This window comes from Haemaphysalis longicornis, unplaced genomic scaffold (genome assembly GCF_048455015.1).
Source record: "Haemaphysalis longicornis isolate Haplotype H1 unplaced genomic scaffold, Haemaphysalis longicornis Haplotype H1 scaffold_2, whole genome shotgun sequence".
Lineage (NCBI taxonomy): Eukaryota > Metazoa > Arthropoda > Arachnida > Ixodida > Ixodidae > Haemaphysalis > Haemaphysalis longicornis.
This window is the reverse complement of record NW_027526295.1, coordinates 6,916,839-6,937,579: the sequence shown is the minus strand read 5'-3', so window position 1 is coordinate 6,937,579 and position 20,741 is coordinate 6,916,839.

Genomic DNA, 20,741 nt, shown 5'->3' with positions numbered 1-20,741 from the left:
TGTACGCCTGCGTGAAAAGATGAAGCTTGACTTCCTCCCACGATCTGTAGCCAGCAAAGAAGGCGAGTCTTGGTTGTGGGTTTATTCTTTTCAGAAAGAACCCACAAACCAGACTTCCGGTTTCGTGCCATTGTCTCTGAGAATGGGGCGTGGCAAAAGCCCCTTGCGCTGTTGCAGCAAAAACTAAAGATTTTAACGGTTGACGACGCCTTCATGGTCAAGAACTCCCACGAAGTAGTAGACTTCTTAAAAGCCAACGACGAAGGTCTTATAGTTTTTTCTGTTGATATTAAGGACCTTTTCTATTCACTTTCTTTGATAGAGCTTTTAACTTGGGTTCAAAACGCCATTGACAACCACGGTGTACCGGGCTTCCAGAACTCCGCTGGTATAACTGACTCTAAACTTTCACCTCAAATCTACGTTCATTTGTTGGGAGGAGGGCACGTGCAGTAAAAAAATGAGATCTGCAGTGGGCCATGTATCGCGCCTGTTTTAAAGGGGCCCTGAAAGGCGTTTTGAGCACACTAAACGAACTAGCGCAATCGTTAGATTGGGTCGTCAACGTCATCTGTGCCAAGTATTACTCTTTTACGCGCAGCGGAAAGCTCACACTTTTGTTGCAAAGTTTGTCGCTTTTTTCTCACTCTTTCCTTCGTGTTTTTGGACGCCGCCATCTTCACATGTCTACATCATCGATTCCCAGATGTTCGTCATGAGCTAGACATCCTGCTATTGGGCGGCTTTTTCACGCACTTCCGGCAAAGAGATGAGTCGTCTGCTCAGCGTCGGCTCGCCGGCTGATCTGCCGGCGGAGTGCCGGAGTGCTTGGACATTTTACGACAAACGAAACAAGTGTAAACAAACGTTTAACCGTTTGTAATAAATGCAGCACGGCCATAACACGACATGGATATTCCCTTACCTGAGTACGTTCCGTAAAGAAAGCGTTGAAGCCCCGTGGCACTTCTTTCGTGCAATCGCAGAGAACGCCCTGAGCCGAATGCCCGGGTTTGACGCATACATTTTATTCTACTTCAAAACAATCCAGAGATGGGTTTCGAACGAACACAACGTCACAACATGCGTTGCAAGTCTGAACCGCGATTGAAAGACGATGGGTTGCCTCCTCCTGCCCGTCGTAAATTCGGCACTCACCTCGCGCGCGGTTTGCGGGGACGAACAGCAAGTCGCTTAACTCCGGCGCACAAGCCGAGATGGCTTTTAGCCACGCACACTGCACATACCCCATGCGAAGTTGAGTCGTACGTCGCTCGAGAAAGATAACCCAGACCATGGGAAGCACTATCCACCCGCAGAAGCACAACGTCGCATTGCATCGCGAAACAAAGACGTCCACAACACACACACACCATCGCCTCCTGTAATGTCAAACGCATCTCGCACTTCCCAATGGGAGTGGGTGGTACGCCTGCAGTGCCCACATGTCGCGAGGTGGGGCCCCGAGCTGAACCGGGAACACGCAACCGTAACTGAGTTCTACAGTGGTTTGTGCCTTGTTGTCAAAGCAACCGATGTTTGAGATTCTCAAAGAAGTGGCGCTCGCTCCAGCGCTAGAAAGCTCAGAGCCGCGGTGGAGCATGCTTTGCCAACGTTGCCGCTCTCCACCACGCGTCGCCCCAAGCTGAACTGGTCACATGATTGAAGGGTTTTGTGCACGGGTTCTGTATCGATTTAAAATGTCTTTTTCACATGCCGCCAGCAGGAATTACGACCGCCGCAAAATAAGACCCGGCACCAGCGGGGCCACATCTGATACGGCACTTTTTGGATAAACAGTGTCGGTGCATCAAAGGGAACGAGCGCACGATCTTCCCCGTACGGCTGCGAGTTCGCCGCCGATAAAAAGTCACGTGCCACCGATAGCAACTGCACCAACGAACACCGCGAAAGGGCAAGGCCAGGCCGCCGCACACATGCGGCCAGATTTTTCGTTCGGTTTTCCAGCCTTGAGCGAAGTGCGGGATTCATGGTGTCAACAAAGCTTGCCCGTAGCAGACGACAGTAGCATCGCAATAGCGGAAGTACGTCACCGCTGCGGAGCGCAGCATCATGGGAGGCAATGCTTGCGCGCCGTCAACAGCGGAGAGTAAGTCGAAAGGAGGAGGAAACGCGGAGCGACGATAATGCGCGGTTTTTGATTTACGATTTCTCAGCTAATACTCATCGCTTTAACAAAATTCTTGCGGGAGGAGATTGCAAATACATTGCTTTATTTGGGTACATGTACATCCATGCATCGGCGGAAGGTATTTCAGGACCCCTTTAAGTGACTTGTTTTTAGCCTTTCATGATCCTATTTTCAGGGACGCCTTAGCGGAGTTAAAAGTAAAACGTGTTTTTAGGAATGTCGATGAGTATCTCATAGTTTTTCATCGTGAAGCATTGAACTTTGACGCATAAGTTGCCCATGCTTTGGCCAATTTTAGTGACTGCCTGAACCTTCTGGAGTTGACGCACGAAGTTCCAGCAGACGATTCGCTTTAGTTCCTAAGCTGCATTTTACGGGGGAACACGCGTGTTGGATGTACGAGCCACGTGCGTCAAAACAACTCCTTCCTTTCTCCTCCAACCACTACAAACTTGTAAAACGGGGTATCGTTAAGTCTTGCCTAAAAAATTCCTTTTTGAAATCCTGTGACCATTAAACTGAAAAAAGTTTCAGTGCCCAGGTAACTCGCCGGATGACAGAGGGCTTTCCGCATCATTTGCTGACATCAGTGGCTCGTGCCTTGTTGAAGAACGTCAAACATGGTGACCAAAAATGCCCGGCGATAGTACCAAGGAAAGAAGAATTTGTGGTACGTTCACAGGATTGCTCACAATCTCAAGAAGATTGGTATGCGCGCAGGCGTTGACGTCATTTTCTCTGCCCATAACAAACTTTCCAAGCTGTGTCCGATGGTAAATGGCGGGGTCAGAGAAAAAGTGGGCTGCTTGAAGAAGCACAGGGAGCAGTTTGTCCAGTGCAACGAAGGCGTTGTTTACTCTCTCCCCTTAAACTGTGGCAAGACTTATATTGGCCAGACGGGTAGATGGGTCAACGAGAGGCTCGTGGGAAAGACGGTTGTTTCGGGGCATTTGGCTTCGCACTGTAGTAAATGTGCCTGCGTCCCGTTGTTCGGTGAGTGCGAAGTCATCACCAGAGAGAAGGATAAACACGCACGCGAGGTTGTCGAAGCACTTGAAATTGAGCGGCTTAAAGGAAACTGTATAAGCATGCTTTCTGTTGCGCTCTCGCAAAAAGAGAAGTATTATCTGGTGCAACGTTTGTGACATGCTGTAGGCGAGAAGACAAGTATTGACGTCAGGTTGTGTTGGCCATGCTATTGGATGTGCGGGGTTTCATGTGTTTCTTTCCTGAATAAAAAATGTTAAATGTGACATGTTAAATGTAACTGTTGTATGTGAAATTGTTAAAAATGTGACATGTTAAAGTATTGGAAGAGGAGGTCCGGCAGCTGCCTTCTATACTCTTAATCTGGATCCACAGAAGAGCAACTTAGTAACTCAAACTTTTTTTGCAAAAGAAGTTCGTTATATATTTGTTTTTGTATTTGTATATATTTGTATATTTATATATTTGTTCCAGTTATATATATAACCATGTTCCACATGCCCTGAAAAAGTAGAGGGAACAGTGTACCTCATATTTTCGCAATTACATTATGTGTATTGGCGTTCTAAATAAAAGTAAACGGATTACTGTTCCAAATAAAAAGGTACCTCCAATTACTGGAACAATGATGCACGTAAAATGATTGCAAATGTATCCGGTGCGGTACCTTCAGGCTGCTGTTTATATAAAAGAGTGCTCCTATAGACGTTGGGAAGCTGTGTATGGGACTGTACTTGTTATTTCTGCTTTTATTTCTGCAGTATTTATGCTTTCCTCCAGGTATAAACCGAGGTCATATTCCAAGCTGGTGGCTGCATTGGTATCACAGGGGAACCGCATGCACCGTTTCAGCCCAGCCTAATTCACGTATGGCATGCCTTGATACGAACAATCGGAAAGCAGAAATCTCAGCAGCAATGTGGTCCTTGACTTTTCCCAACAGCTGCATTATCGGAGCACAGTTCATGCAAAAGTTGTTCTGAGATACCAGGAGCGGCGCACAGAAACCTTGGCTTCACCCGCCTAATACTTTTCTGTGTTTTAGCTGCATGTAAAGAAACAAGATACTCGCATTAAAATACATACGAAACCAACTGTTACCGCTAATACGCTGGTTTTAAAATAGTAAACGAATAGTGTTGCGTACATTTGAGATATGGAAACTTATTTGTTTCAAATTGCACAGGAAGTAATTACTGCACACGAAACAAATACCAAAACAATATTTACCCAAACGCTTCCAAAATGATAGATCCTAAGCGATATTTTCACATTCCCCTTTGCTCAACAACGTGGGTAATAAAGGTGGCTTTAGGCGCAAATGCCTCAGATACAAATATCACTACTTCTACATCTACCGGGGCATTTATATATATTTACAGCAGTGAGCACAAAATATGCTGCCTTATCCGATGAAATAAGGTAAGGTAAAGGCGATAAAGAGAGAGAGAGAGAAGCTATTTTCTAAAGAAGGAAATGCAGAGAGGTCTGCCAACATGCGTACGTCGACATGCTACTCTGCAGGAAGGGGAATGGGAAAAAGATAGATGAGCATCAAACACAGGAGCAGTAGAGGAAAGGAAAAAAAAGAGATAGAGGCATATATATGAACATGGGATGTAGCTGGGACTGTCCGCATAACGGGTGCTATAAAATCTCGTCAAGCTAGCCAAATAACGCATCCAGGACTTTCCGCTGAGATGGTGGAGGATGCCATGGTCCAAGTATCAGGCTGAGTGTAACTGCTCCAGGGTGAAGACGTGTCATCTGCTGTAACCGGCTCCCGGCGTCGGTGTTGACGGAGCACTCTAGGAGGACATGATCGACGGTTTCGGGAACGCTACAGTTGTCGCAATACGGGCTTGGTATCTGGCCTATAGGCATTATTGAATGCCGAATTGAGTTGTTCCAGCCAGCAAGGTAGTCGTTCTGGCAGCCTCAATCTCATCTGTGGGTCAATTGAGAGTAGAAAATCATGATGATGTTGCAGAAGGGACCATGCATAAGCATTTCTTTCTGCTAGATCTAGTGCCTTGGTCACAGTTGATGCATCATAAAGAGAAACGTTCCTTTGTTTATCATTTCCAGGCCCCTGCGTGCAGCCTCATCTGATCTCGGATTTCCTAGCACACCGCAGTGTCGGGGGAGCCACTGAAGGGTTGCGCGATGGCCAGCAGCATACGCGAGATGGTGAAGGTATTTTACGTCGCGTCAAAATTAATCCGGAGCCCTCCACTCCGGCGCGCCTCATCGCCTGCGTTGCGTCGGCGCGTTAAATTCTAGAATCAATCAATCTATTTTACGTCGCGCTGGATGCATGGGGTCGTGGATGCTGAAGCAGCTAGCACGTCGCAGGCTTTGTAGGGCGGACGAAGTATGTACCGGATGCATGGCTTCCTTGATTCCATAAAGCTCAGCTAGCGTGGATGAAGCCGCTCGCTCTAGCCAGTATGACAGTGATTTGTTAGCTGACGGAATAAAAACTCCTGGAGAACTGGGCTCATGTGTTGCAAATCCATCTGTAAAAATATGGGTCGTTGCTGAGTAAAATTTGTAAATATGCGCAAGTGTAACCTGAAGTACGGCATTTTGGGGTATGCGCTTTTTTTAATCAATCCCAGTTAGAGAATGTTTTATCGTAATAAGTGACAGAGTCCATGGCGGAAAATCCAGTGGCATGGTCTATGGTGTTTAATTTGTAATGGAAACATTATTTGTTCTTATTGTTTATCCAAAGCTAGATGCGTCTTGATACGCACTACCAGCCAGGAAATGGGTTGTGGCATGTTGCCTGTGCCACAGATGACTGTGTAGCGTTTCTTGAAGCCGTAACACGTCCATGGGCAGGCAGCCAGCTTCTGCAAGAGTCGCACAACACGACGAGTCTGCATGAAGGCCAAGGCGCTTCCTCAGACATTTGTTCCTTGCCGCTTCCAGCTGTTTTCTTCTATAGTTAGGGACAGTTGCTGCAGAACAGCAAGATACCATGTACGATACCATGCACGATTCCTTCAAGAGCAGCACCGCAGAGTGAGAATCACTGCGCCAGCGAATGCCACATAGATGTGCAATAATTTGGGATACTGCTGAAATTCGCGTACGTAGACTTTTTACTTCTGGGGACCACGAAAGGTTTTTGTCTATGACAATGCCAATGTACCTTTGGGTTCGTGCGTAATGCAAAGGCCGGCCACTGAGGATTAGAGGATATCGGTCCATGCTCTTGCGGGTGAACGCCATTGCGACAATTTTTCTCGGAGGAAACATTGAGTCCCCTCGGCGATAGGTATGCCGCTATTCTTGCAACAGCCTTCTGTAGCTTCCACTGTGTGATCCGACGCGCTCTACATGCACTCCAAAAGCAGATATCATCCGCGTGGAGTGATTTCGATGCCTCGGGAGCGAACGCGTTTTAGATTAAAAGGCGTAATGATAAACAGCAACGGGCTTAAGACTTGAGGGCAATACATCGTAGCATGGTGTTGGGCCTTCTTCTGTACACATGAAAAGTTTCCGTCATTCAAGATAGTACAAAATCCATGCATATAATCTCCCAAATAAGCCGAGTGCAAAAGCCATGCTAGGATTGCATCGTGGCAAACAGTGTCAAATGCTGACCTGATGTCTAAAAACTCTGCAGCGGCCGGAATTTCGCTCTTCTTCCAAAGATGATACGAGTGCCATTGCGTTGGCAATGGCCTATTGATTCTGTAGAAAATTTCAGGTGGCAAAAGGTTTTTCTTTCATTCTTTATTCATTCTTTTGAAGATCATTTTTTCCAGTAGTTTTCCTATGCAACTGAGGAAGGATTTCTGTCCTAAAGAGTCATAGCGTGTCGGTGGCTTTTTAAGCTTCAGAACGGAAGTCATCTTCGCAAGCTTTCATTTAGAAGGAGCGGTTCCATGCAGACACGTAGCGTATAATACTCCAAGAGACGCAAGCGAGAGTAGTGGGATAAATGCGAAATACCCTCGTAAGTAATTTCATCGTAACTAGGAGAAGAGCGTTTCTTGACATCGGAAATGGCCGCATTAAGTTCTTGTATCGAGAACGGATGGACTAACGCAGGCGCAGCAGCTGGAGATGGAATGAAATGATTTAAGTGTGGGCGCGTCCTTGCGGATGTGGTGGCGGACATCAACTTGCAATTTTCTTCAGCGGCTTCTCTCTGGAAAATATTCCCATGTAACGACAGCGCGCTGAGTGGGTGTAGTTGCGAGATGTTGCTCATGTCCTATACTACACGCCAGATGTGCGACAAAGGCTTGCGAATATCCAATTTCTCGCAAAACTATTGCCATCGCTGCCTGCTTAACTTCTCTAAATGACGCCTTATATGTCTTTGCACCCTACACAAAAAGCACACATAAGCCTGAATGGGAGTTTTTTTGGCTGAAATATGTCTTTAAATCTCCTCAGGGCAGCCGGCCTGCTCCCACGTGTGGTAGTACACACAGAGGACACAAATAAGCCGAAATGAGAGTAAATGGCTTGTTGCATAACTCAGTACCAATTCGGAGCTTTCAAAACTCTTTCCAATGGGAGTTTCGCCTCACCCCCAATATCTCCGCAGTTTTTCAGTAGCATATGGGAGTTTTATTTTACTGCCACACTACAAGGAGTTTTCAGGGGTACCATTGGGAGTGTATTGTTTCCTCCAGCTGGGAGTTTTCAGGGGGCGCGTTGGGAGGAGTGTTGACCTGCATTCGAGGTTTTTTTTTTTTTTTTTTTTTTGCTTTTGTGCGCTTGATATAGGCGCCGCAGAAGAATTTATTACTGTATTTGGGAGTTCTTAATGAGCGCACAAGCCGCATTATCATTTTTCGTTTAGGATTAGTCAATTTCTAGTCTTTTTCCGCTTCAAGCGTTGAATGGCGAAACGTGAAAAGTTTGTTTTCTGCACAGTCAATTTATTCCATAAAAATGACATAAATACAGTATACGTGGGAACACGTTAATAGCACAATAAAAACACTGAATCAACAAAACACCTACATCGAGAACACAAGGTATCTTGGTAAGAACTTTATCTACTACAACACTCCTCAACGAAAAAAAATTTAAGCCGTTTGCAAACAATGAAGTCAGCATGTCGTCGGTGCGCTGTTTGTTTGCACCTGCCCCCCAAACGCTGACGTGGACGCACCTCCTGGCACGTTCCACAGGAAGCCACAGCAGCACATGCATTAGAGGGATAGCAAAACGCTTTAAATCTACGGCAACAAACAGAAGCATATTGGGCATCTGACCTGAAAAAAAAAAGAGACGGCATTGTAAAGACGCTGAACTTGTCACTCTTGTGTCCAACTTTTCGTAATGTGTGAATGTTTATTTAAAGCTACGCAAAATTGCACTTACGTCCGAGACACCTGCGCTCAGTAGTTTGTCAAAACGAAGTGTTCTGCTGTTCAAAAGGGAGCGCGACCCTTGGGGCGACCAACTTCTCAAAATGCTTCCTTTCCTTTTTTTCCTTGGGTGTAGTGTTGTGGGAGCGAGCTTCAGGTTTTGCCACCCGCACTGCCCTCTCTCCCCTCACTCAAAGTTAAGCAAAAATTTCGGTCGGTGTGCCGCCCCAGCCTGCCCCCCCCCCCCCCCCCCCCCCCGCTCTACAAAAAAAAAAAAGAGCAGTCGTCTCTCGAATGGCGTTTGCTGATTATAGTTACACGCGCCTAGCGTACGGAGAGCTTCCATGGGGCCCCGACCTTCTCCCTTTCCAGTGAAAGGAATTAATCGCCGCCGGCACGCGGCAGTCACCCTCCTTGAAGCAGGCGCGGCTGGCACCACACGTACTTCTCAAGAAAAGCGGCCGCCCGGCGACATTTGACCGGCCAACTTCATCTTCGCCTGCCAATAAGCCACAGACACAGCCTAACAAAAACACCTAACAGCCGTTCACAGTTCGGACAGTTTTCATTCTGCTCGCGAGTGTGAATGAGTGAGTGTTCTGCTCGAGACCCGCGCAAATACGCATTGCTTCCACACCGTTCGGCCTCCCCAATGACGTTCCGGGCATGACACCGTCTCTCACGTACAACGCTCACCTCCAGTGGCGGAGAATCGCCTGTGCAGTGACGCGGGAAACACGCTGAGTTCATTTGGGTATAATGAAAAAACGTGATAATCTTACCTTCAACCACCTCGCGGAGGCACAACCCATCCTGTAGAATGCACCATGTACTGTTTCGACCATCCACCGTGTTATGGCGTAGGGGGGCAGCAGCACAAATAAATAAAATAAATAAACCAGTAATAATTAAAATATGGCCCGTGTCAAGTGGCGGATTCAGAAAACAAGGCGGTGCTACGACGCCTTTGTCTCGCCTCAACAGCGTTATCGACCGGCGGCGCCTTTTGCCTCATATCGATTTCTTCTGTACGGCGCCATTTCTCGCAGCTGCCGCCACTCTCCGCAGCGCTGTTGGGCTGCCCCAGTTTGTGCGCCGGCGCTCAACTTGGGCTCGGGGCGGTCATGGAGAATGCTCCGCCTGGCGTCCTCGGCGGAACCGCTGTTCGCCAGTGTCCCAAGCACCGACTCGTGCTGAATATGGGCCACACAAGCGCTATTATCTCCGGATTAGAGGACGTTCTAAACACTGCAAAAAGCGATGACGCGCAAGGTACAGCAGCAGTGGCGGATCCGGTCACCACGCTTCTTCTTTGAGATTCCATCTTTGCCCACTGCTGGACTTCCCATAGACACACAAGTCTTGAAATCCTGCGCTGAGCGAATCCATTCTCGGCCACCAAAAATTTTATACCTCCATTGAACTGTCAGTCCTATATCTACTTGTACTTCCGTCTTTCGGTAGCCATTCCGCCAGCACGCGTCGTCCCCCGGTTGTCAGTTCTAATGACGTGCACACTAACCTTTTCTACACCCTTTTAGACAAAAAGGTTGTAGCATAAATGGAAAAAGGGTGTTGGGAGGCCTTTACATGCTTTTTTCTTAAATCTCAACACCACTTTCCTAGCTCTACACCCTTTTTGTGTGAAAAAAGGGTGTTGATCAACTTCAACACCCTTGGTTTTTCTTAGGGTCTTGAAAGGATGTGGAAAAGGTGTTCAGCTGTTCATTGAATAAGGCCATGCCTGCATGCATAATAGCACTGTAAAGAAGAAGACATCCCCTCATATACTCCTCTACTCACAAAAAAATTTTCAAACGCAAAAAAAAAAACAATTGCTCGTATGCAATAATCGCTCGTTTCCATATGCGGTGCACCTCATGCCCCAAGTTTAGCTTTGGCACGTGAAACACAACTTGAACCTTCAAAATTAAAAAAAGACTATAGTCGTGTGGTGAAAAGGGTGTTTAGCGACTGCAACACGCTTGGGTTTCTGTATACAGGTTGTTGAAACGGTGTGAAATAGGTGTTCAGTTCCAAGGAAAAAAAAATCAGCGGAGCTGGGGGTTCACCTAGTTTCTTCCGGTGTTGCTAAGTTTTGTTATGTTTGCTAAGCTTTGCAATGTTTTTACTAAGCTAGAATGACCGCTGAGGGGTGAGGCGAAGTTTAACCGGATTTTACAAGGCAGTTCCAGTGTGTGTATTAGCAATACAGCACATGTATTGCTAAGTAAGTATGCACTGTATGCTGAAGAAGTAAAAAAGCAATCCAGAACTTGAACCCGGGCAAGTCCCCTGGGCCAGATGGGTTAAGCGCGGCTTTCTATAAAACATTTGTGGGCATGTTAGCACCTCTGTTAGCCGCACTGTTCATCGATGCCTTTAAACTAAAGTCTTTACCACCGGCTTCCAGCGAGGCACACACGATATTGATACCGAAAACCAACAACGCAGAAAAACTCAAGCAAGTTACATCATACCACCCCATTTCCTTGACCAATGTAGACTATAAAAGTTTCATGAAAGTGCTTGCCCTAGAGAACACAAACAGTAATTCAGCAATTAATCGGATCACACCAGACATGTGGCATCAAGGGCCGTACAATATTTACTAATATGCATAAAAATAGGCGTGTACTGGAGTGTTGCGACGCGACACGTAACGGGGTCGCAGTTCTTCAACTCGACCTTGAGAAAGCGTTCGATTGTGTGGCGCACGAGATTTTATTTTTTTATCGTGGAGGATGTAAATGTAGGTTCAGTTATAAAGGAGGGTGTAGTTCTGGCGTACAAGGGGTGCTCCACTAGGTTAATAGTTAATAAAAGTCTGGGGACCCCCCTTAGTGTGGAGCGTTCGGTGCGCCGGGGCTGCCCTCTAAGCCCCCTCCTTTTTTGTCTTTACATCGAGGGGTTCTGTTTGAAAATAATGGGAAACGAGCAAATCCATGGTTTTAGGCTGCACCAGTCTGAAGTCAAATTGTTAGCCTACGCCGACGACATCGCACTATTCTGCAAAGACAAAGGAAGTGTCACTATTGCTATAGAGGATGGTAAAGCGTTTAGTGTGGTGTCAGGCAGTATGGTAAGCTAGTCTAAGTGCCTGGGGTTCTGGCATGGCAGTTGGCCGACGACACCAGGATTATTTGCAGGCGTCAGTTGGGAAAACAAACCGGTCAAGTATCTTGGAGCACCCCTCGAGAACTACAGGGATAGTGATCCATACTTGTTTGCGCAAGCACAGCAAATACAAGATAACGTGGAAAAGTGGAAAGGGATCAACTTGTCGATGTTTGCCAGGGCAACTGTTATGGCTATGGTTATGGTTTGTAATGCAAGTTATGGTTTGTAATGCAAGTAATTGTAATGCAAGTTATGCATTGGTCGCGTATGAATGTTCAGAAATTGCACCGAATATCTGCAGTTTATATGGTCGTCGACGTGGGAAACGCGTGCAAGAACAAACCTCTTTAAACCTGTATCAGATGGTGGACGGGGACTGGCGCATTTGTTCGTGCGCCAGTTAGTAAATCGGTTTCTGTTTTTGCGGGACACAAGCGACCCTTTCTTTAAGAAGCGTGTGCCAGGGGCACTTAGGTCAAGTGCTACCGCGGTTTGTGGTGTCTACAAGAAGGATGGAGGGGAGAATTTTCGAGTATTTTAGAGAAATCGTGTCGGCGGTACGATTTTTGACGGCACGCTTTTCATTGCAGTGCCTGAGCGATATTTCCCTTAAAAAGTTGTGCAAGGACTCATGTGATAACCTATTCCCTGTGCAACGGTACAGATGATCGTACATTGCAGGCCCAGGGCAAGATGTTCTTAAAAGAATCAAAAGGATGCCAGTTCAGGGTGGGGCGAAGTCTTTCTTCTTTAAACTCCTTACCGGGACACTCACAGTTCAAACGTGGCTTCAAGACAAGGGGTTTGAAGTTATGCGGGGTACAGACTGCACAATTTGTAAGCAACCGGAAACGATAGACCACGTGTTCATACACTGCTGGATGGCAGTCCACTTTTGGGACGTCCTACAGCGAACACTGCACAAAGAATTTCCGTTGGACCCACACGGCATTAGGTACCTCCCAACCGAAAATGAAGAGGGCGTGCCGTACGATACGCGAATGCTACTGGGCCTGTACAGTATTTGGAGGGCGCATGGCATGGCTTCACGGTGGTGTGGATGCTAGGCCGGCGCGACAGTTCTTTCGTGAGAGTGTGACGGTTTATGTTGAAGGGCTTAAAGCCCAAGAGTATGTGCCTGAATGGTTGGCACGCATGGAACCACTGACCGCATTGAAATGACTTTTTAACTACAACACCATCCGGAAGAACCGGATTGTGGCTTTTTATTAACTGGTGTTGGCTTGTGTTGCAATGTGTTGGTTTTGGGCATATCGAAGTACGCCAATAAAGAAAAAACAGTAAGTATGCACTCGCTGCATCCCGTTGGTTTTCTTGCTCAATTCATTTGTGTTCTAACTGAAACTTGTGCGTATTGACTGTTTGTGTCGAATGCTGCGCACTCTTCTGATTCACATTGCCACTGCGCATGCTGGATGCTCAACATGCTTTTTTTAGGATGTTGAGCATCCTCAACACCCTCTTTTCATCCGTACACCCTTTTTTGCCAAGACACCCTTTAAGGGTGTTAGCCATGGGACAAGATTTTTACACCCTTTTCGGCCAAAAGCCCTTTGATGTACGTCAGCTAGAATGCGTGCAGCCGTACGACTTCGTTCTCTGATTCATGGCCTCGATCGTTTATGGCTTGTTGGGCCGATCCGGGTTTTCTTTCCGGGTGTTCCAATAATTTTGCGCCATCACCGGGAGTATACGCGTCGCTTGAAAAACTCCGTTTTAAGTGACAGAGATAACCTGCGGTCCATATTTCACTGTTCCAGCCACAGCGGCAAATACTGCTTGTTCGAGTCCAGCGACTGAGGTGTGGCAGAATGGCTCCATCTGTGAGTTGATGTGTTTGTGGACGCCGGTTACAAAAACATGGCTACAATATCTCCGGAGGTGAAATTACGTTCCTTTCCATGCGAACGTTATCAAGGGGAGCGCCGTCCAAGCAGTGGTCTGATCACCTGAACGCCTGGTTCGGGCATCTCGCCGTCAACAGTTCTAGTAGCATATCTTCACTCCGCACTTGTGTGGTTGCCTTTGCAGGCAGGGACGTCCGCTAAACCGCACCTCGCATCATGACTTTGTGGAATTGTCTATTTCGGCACAGTTCATTATAGGGCTGGCATCAAGTGACCTCTACAGTGATTTCAGTAATTAAAAAAGTACTCGTCGCATTAACATTTAAATAAGCGATTTGTTTGTTAATATGTGTCCAGCGCTTGACGCACAGGTTCTCGCAAGCACGCGGCAATTCCGCCGACAATTTGGGCTCGTGGCTGTTATTGCAAACAGCCAATGTCGCCGCGTGTTAGCCCCAGCCGCGGCACGCAGCCTCACAACATCTTCCTCGAAAAATGCACGTTGGGTTCGCCAAGTACAGGAACAAAACAAAAACTTGGTACGTGAAAGATTAAACAAGTTCATGATGGTCAGCTCAGACAAAAACAGGACAAGAAGATAAAGCACGACAGAAGCACTGCCTTGCAACTGAACTTTTATTAGAAATGCGTGTGTTATATTAGCAAAAAGAGTGGGAATAGAAAAAATTAGTACTGGCTGAGCTCTACTATGCCAGGATATACGTAGCGTGAGCTAAGGTTCAGCAATCCAGCCCAATCCAGTCCAATTCAGTTCAGTCCAGTCCAGTCCATCCAGGCCAATTCAGTCTAATCCAGTCCAGTCCAGTCCTGTCCAGTCACTGCTCCTCGCGCATGCTCATCATGGCTCTTCACGAGCCACGCGAAACGGCTATCAAGCGGCTCCGACGCAGAGTCAGACTTGGCTACTGCGCAATTGAGGTGCACACCTGGGTACGCGCCGGCGCCAGTGCGTCTGCCACGGCTATGACGCTACACAATCCAACACAATCCACTTTATTTCAATCCAATACAAATCCAAGGCAAGCCAAGCCAGTCCAATCTAATCTAATTCAATCAAATCCTATCCAATCGAATCCGAAACAATTCCTCTCGCGCTTGCGCAGAACGGCCCTTCACGGCACACGCGAAACTGCTCAACCTTGGCCAGTGTAGCTTACGCTACAAAAACACACAAAAACCACAAACGGCTAAAAAAACGGACTTATGCACACGACTTGTCCAGGAAGCCAAGCTCATCATCAGTTAGCGAAATTGACGGCAATTTCCCTCATGCTCTCTTCTGCGGATGACTATGCCAATTTAACCGGTTTTGAAAATATTCAAACGAAAAAGCCGGACTTTCACCTCTGAAGTTGCACGAAATAGTGTGCCACAATTCCTTCGTGTACCTTTGCAGTTTCAGCGGATCATGTTTGCTGGTCATATTGTAACGGTGTCTATTACTCGACCAGATTTAGGGGAAATCCGGAAGGTGGAGTAAGTTTCTGGAAAGGAAAGTTTGACATCCACCTAAATGCAGCCGCATTTAGGTGGATGTCACCTTGGCTGCATTTAGGTGGATGTCAAACTTTCCTTTCCAGAAACTTACTCCACCTTGGGGATTTCCCCTAAATCTGGTCGATTAACACCTGTCCTTCACTTCAAGTTGTTGATCAATTCGCTTTCGCGCTACTAACGACTAGTCTCCTGGTTAGCTCAGATGGTAGAGCGACTGCTCCGGTTAAGCAGTGGTCCCGGGTTCGAATCCTGGACAAGGACGAATTTTTATTCAACTGCGAAGTTTTCGGGAAAGCTGTATAGCTTTCCTTTGTAGCCGTATGGCTGCATTTAGGTGAATGTCAAACTTTCCTTTCCGGTGTCTATTACTACAGTGGCGACGCGGTCAATCCCGCTAATGGTATACCTTGAGAGTGGGCTGGACGAAGAAAAAGACGAAGGCCTCTTGCCGGTGCTCTTGCTCCAGCTGTGTCGTCATTTCGACTCTCCGTGTGCGTAGTAATTAAAAGTGCCCCCTAGTTTTATCCACACTCTACATTTTTGGTGGAGGGTGCGGGTTGTGACCCCGTATGCGTTAAGAAGATCGCGTTGCTGGGGACGAAGCGCCTCGAACGGAGCTGTCTTCTCTTCACCAACGCACCAGTCTTCGACTCCAAAGTGCTTCACCAGAATCCGGACTGCTCCCAGCGATAACCAGGGCAGCGAGAACACACACCATGACCTCATCTACGACGCAGACCGGCTATTCCGTCCCACGTCAGTTCGTGATCCATCAGCCGCGAACGCCGCCAATATGTAACGACGATGTCTTTGAGGACGCTGAGGACTGGCTTGACCTCTATGATCGCGTCGCGAGCTTTAATGGTTGTGATGCAGTGCTGAAATGGCGACAAGTGTATTTCTCGCTCGACCACCACGCGAGGACGTGGTTTGAGAACCACAAAAGGAGTTCCCAACCTGGGACGAATTTCGCAGTAGGTTTCTGGCTGTCTATGCAAGAGGCGACCGGAGGGAAAAGGCCCAAGCCAGACACACCAGAAATCAGCGTCCGAATGTGAGCGTGGCAATGTACTGCAAGGACATGTACCGCCTTTTCAGAAGCGCCACCCCGACTATGGCTGAAGACAAGAAGCTGGGACAACTCATGCGAGGTGTGAAACAGGATCTCTTTGCCGGGCTTGTGCGCCACCCAACGCACACCGTCGCAGAATTTATGGCAGAAGCCACGGCAATGGACAGGTGTCATGCGAAGGAATCGTATGACAGGTAAGGCCAACACCACAAGAAACGCCCAAAGAAGACGACAACAAAGAAGACGCAAGGCACGCGGCGCGAAGGTCAGCGACACCGGCTACGGCGCCGAAGGCTCGCGACCACGGCACGAGCTTGCGCCGGCGACCAGCCAATGGGAAGCGGCCAGCGAGAGCAGCTGGCGGGAGAAGAAGTGAAAAAAGAACACCCAGAGTGTGAGAAGAGTGGAGCGTGACCGGGATGCGCGGCGGTCGGGCGACCGGACCCGTGCCGTGCCCCAAGAAGTCCTCCACCAGCACAAAATCCAAGACATCTCCTCTACAAGGAAGTCAGCTCGCCGTGCGTCGGTGATAGACAGCGACGCCCAAGACAGCTGCGCTGGCCTCTCTGCAACGGGAGCTGGGAGCGCGCTCGACCACCACGGCCACGACATCATCTAGACCTTCAATCACCGTAACACTACGACTGCGCCTCTGGGACGTGAGGTAGGACAACCCCGTTCCCACAGTGAACCCTTACTGTGTCCCCGCCGTTCTTTCCCGGACTTTGACTGTTTATCGGTTGTAGAACTTGTTAGTGTTTTCTATACCGCGTTATCGCAGTGTCCGTCTATACTTCGGTTCCCCAGTGCTCTTTAGCTCCTTTGCCCATAGTGTGTGTATTTATTTGGGTTTTGGATACAACATAAACGTAGTCTCGTTCATAGGTTATACTTGTATTTATTATTGTTGTCACCGAACCTGACAACAGGACACTGGAACATCATGCCAGACCGTATGACCGCAATCTCAGCTGCGCGCCAGCGGATGTGCTCTCTGCTGCATTGGCCACCAGTCAGGATGCTCTACGGGAGCTAATTCGTTCTGTTGTGCGGGAAGAACTCCGTATGTCCCAACTGCCTACGGCTTCGTCGGCATGTGCCTCTCTCGCTCAAGTGGTTAGAGAGGAAGTGAGGCAAGCTGTTCGAGAACCCGTGGAACAATCTGCAGCCGCCTCCGCTCTACTCCGCCACTGCGCTCAAGCTCTGCAACAACCCAGCACGTGTGCTGCTGCGAGTGTCTCCCCTCCCATGTCTGCCCCGCCTTATACGCACGGAAGTGGCGCCGTTGCCCCCCCCCCCCCCCTAGCCTGGATTCCGGCGCCCTCAACTTGAGTACCAGGGCACACTTCGCAAGAGTTGTACAGCGTGAGACCGCACTCCACTGTGTTATCACCGTAGAGAGGCCGGCAATCTCTACAGGGTGTGCCCGTATCGCCGTGCCGGCTTTCGTGGTTTTTATCCTGATGCTCCTTGCCCCAGGAACGGTGAGCGTCCCAGAGGAATCAGAGAGTATCACTCCAGACGGCAATCTTCCCCTGTGTCCAACCGTCAGGACGTCAGATCAGCGTCGTCATTCCGCTACCGGTCTACAAGCCCTCATCGCCTATCCAGCTCACCTGGGCGTTGCTCGCCCAGACCGTGAAGGGAAAACAGATCAGCAACCTCGAGAGGTGCAGTCGCTGAACGGGCTTCCAGCGAAGATCCTCCAACCTGCTCTCGACGACGTACCACTGAACAGACACCGCCGACCAGTTCTGAACAAGCAGCCACCTCCGACATGGCTGTGACGATCGATGACTGCATCGTTACTGCTCTTATTGATACAGGGGCGGACTACTCAGTCATTAGCAGCAACCTGGCGCAGGATCTCAGGAAAGTATACTAACGCAGTGGACGGGGTCTCACGTTCTCGAAGCGGAGGGTCATCTGATTGCTCCAACAGGCCGCTGCACAGCTAGTGTTGGCACCCGGGGCTACTGCTACGTCGGCGAATTCCTCGTACTTCCAGAATGTTCAAGAGATGTTATACTGGGTATGGACTCCCTGCGAGCGAACGAAGCTGTTATCGATCTGCAGTGATCCTCCGTGGCGTTCTCGACGAGAGATGCCATCGCCACGAATGACCCAGCAGAAGTCTGTGCCCTCGGGTGGTTGACGACGATGTCACTGTAACGCCCCGAAGCAGCATCGTGGTCTTCGTAAGGGGAGACGAACCTGAAAACTGTGAGCGCCTAGCCGGAGGCGACACCAATTTGCTATTAGAAAAAAAATCTGCGTAGCAAGAGGCCTTCGTCTTTTTCTTCGTCCAGTCCCCTCTCGTGCTACCATTAGCGGGATTGACCGCGTCGCCACTGTAATCAACACGCTACAATATTCCCCCCGATCTGTAAAACCCCTGTTAAATTTTCATTCTGCTCATTGCAAGATTGTTAAAAACGGTCTGGTCACTACGTGTCTCGGCTCAGCGTTAAAAAAGTCCCGTTCTCATATTATGCATTACAGTTTTTCGCTCCAAATTGTCAGACTGGAAGCGGCAGGTTTCCCGTGCTTAGCTGGCTCTTGCTTCGGTGTCGTTAAGATTGCTGAATCGATTGAAGGAAGAACAATGCACTGGACAGGATGCAGCGGCAACGCTCTCAGGCAGGCGAAGGAAACTCGCGGTTATTTCCTATCTGTACTCTGTTTCGCACCGCATGACAGATTGCCAGCCAGTACGACGTTAATGTCGTCGTCTTTCGTGCAGGCAAAAAGCTGGGGTATTGACCGAAGGTTGAGGAAGGAGCAGCGGCGTGTGCTGGTGAAAAGTTTTCCATAAAGCGCACACAAATTTTGTCCGAAAGATCAAACCTTCGCCTTTATTTTGACCGAAATATTCGTTGATCATGCACATTACTCCTGTGCGACAACCTGCGGTTCTTCGGGAAAGTCCGGAATATCCAGCAAGTCGCAATTTTCGGAGTCTGAAAAAACTGTCGGCTACCATATTGCCTAATTGGCCGCTCATTCCCGCCAATGTCGAGCGTGGTCGTGTTGTGGTGACGCCATGCACGCGCCCACACGGGCAGTTGGAGTATTACATTCCGGTATTCCGATTGCTTCTAAACATTTCTCAAACGTTTCTCAGGCTATCGCCATGCTCCGGTTGGGCAGGCTGGCTTGGACTTAGACCGACGGAAAAAATTACCCCACGTTCCCCTGAGGGAACCCTGTGGAGATGCGACGCATCTTGGGGGTTCACTTGGTGTTCCCGTTGGGTTGATCCTCTAATTGGGTGAAACGTGTGGAGAACGCGTATGATGTACTCTTTATTTAACACGCGGTGTAACGTTAACGATGACGGCCTTGTGGTCGCTGAAGTGTACGGGTAGTGGATGGTGAAGTAACGGGACCACCGTGCAATTTGCAGCGAAGATCAAGTCTATGCACTTGCCCGAAATCGGAACGCCGGTGCTGGAACGACCGCGGCTATGACGCAACGTGGCGCGGCTATGACGCAACACAATCCACTTTAATCCAATCCAATCCAAATACAATCTAATCCAAGCCAAGCCAAGCCAACCCAATCGAATCCAATCCAATGCCCCTCGCGAGAGAGTGTTCGCTGTCGGAGAGGAGAGGGGGTGAGCGGCGGAGAGCGCAGCTCGCGCGGCGAGGAGAATGGGGGAGGGGTGTGGACGGAAAACATCGCCGTATGGAGGGACAAAGTGAGTGAATGAGATGCAGTCGCATCTAAAAGAAACTCTTTTGCACTCCCGAGCGCTCGCTGTGCCCGCTTACACCGGACATCCACACACCATGAAACCGGCCTCCTTCAGCAGCGACAAACACCGTTTCAAATATCGAGCAAAAGCGGCTACCTGGCTAGCTGACGTATGAACGGTGGGCTAGCCGTCGCTCAGGCGGGCGCCCTTATCTCATGCCGTCTGGCGATCTTGTCGAGCTCATATTCCCAACCTATAGCGTGAAATATACACTTGCTTTCCGTCATCGGTATCGAGTAGTGGTGGCCGAGGTCCGGAGCAGTCAAGTTATTAATTGGTCGGATAACCACCTGCAGTAAGAACCCTAACATTTCACTGGTTCCAGCCAAGAACAGGCACGATTTAGGGATAGCAACATCCGCACGCAAAGAACTATGGGTTAGAATCTCAGGCGGGTTACTTAACCACATGCGGAGGATCTTTTACCTTTTGTGGTTTCCTATCGGTAGGTTGTTCTATCGGGTGTTGACCACGGTAGGTTATTGACTTCTCTAATTGCGAAACAATGCTGTTCCAAAACGTAACAGAAATCATGATGGCCCGACGACCGTTCGGCCGATCGGTATTGGCGGTGAGCGGGACCACGCGCGGCGCTGCGAGACGCGTCTCCGCGATGTCGGCTTAGGGATTCTTGCACTGCTTCATCCGGGATCAATCTCCATGCTGATTTAGGTCCTGCGGAAAATAAAGCTTGTTCTCTCTCTCTCCATGCTGATTCTTTGCGATCAGTTGGCCTTTGATGCTTGTCCGCCCTAGATTGCGCGTATGCACAAGTTTTTATCATAATGAAAGACTTAAAATGGCACACACTAGCTCAAGGCGTGATTTAAAGTATGGTTTTTGATACCTTTCCGGAAGAAACATTGCCGGCGTCCCCCATTCCCTGCGGAGCGCTAAGAGTCGGAGCAAGGCGTCAGC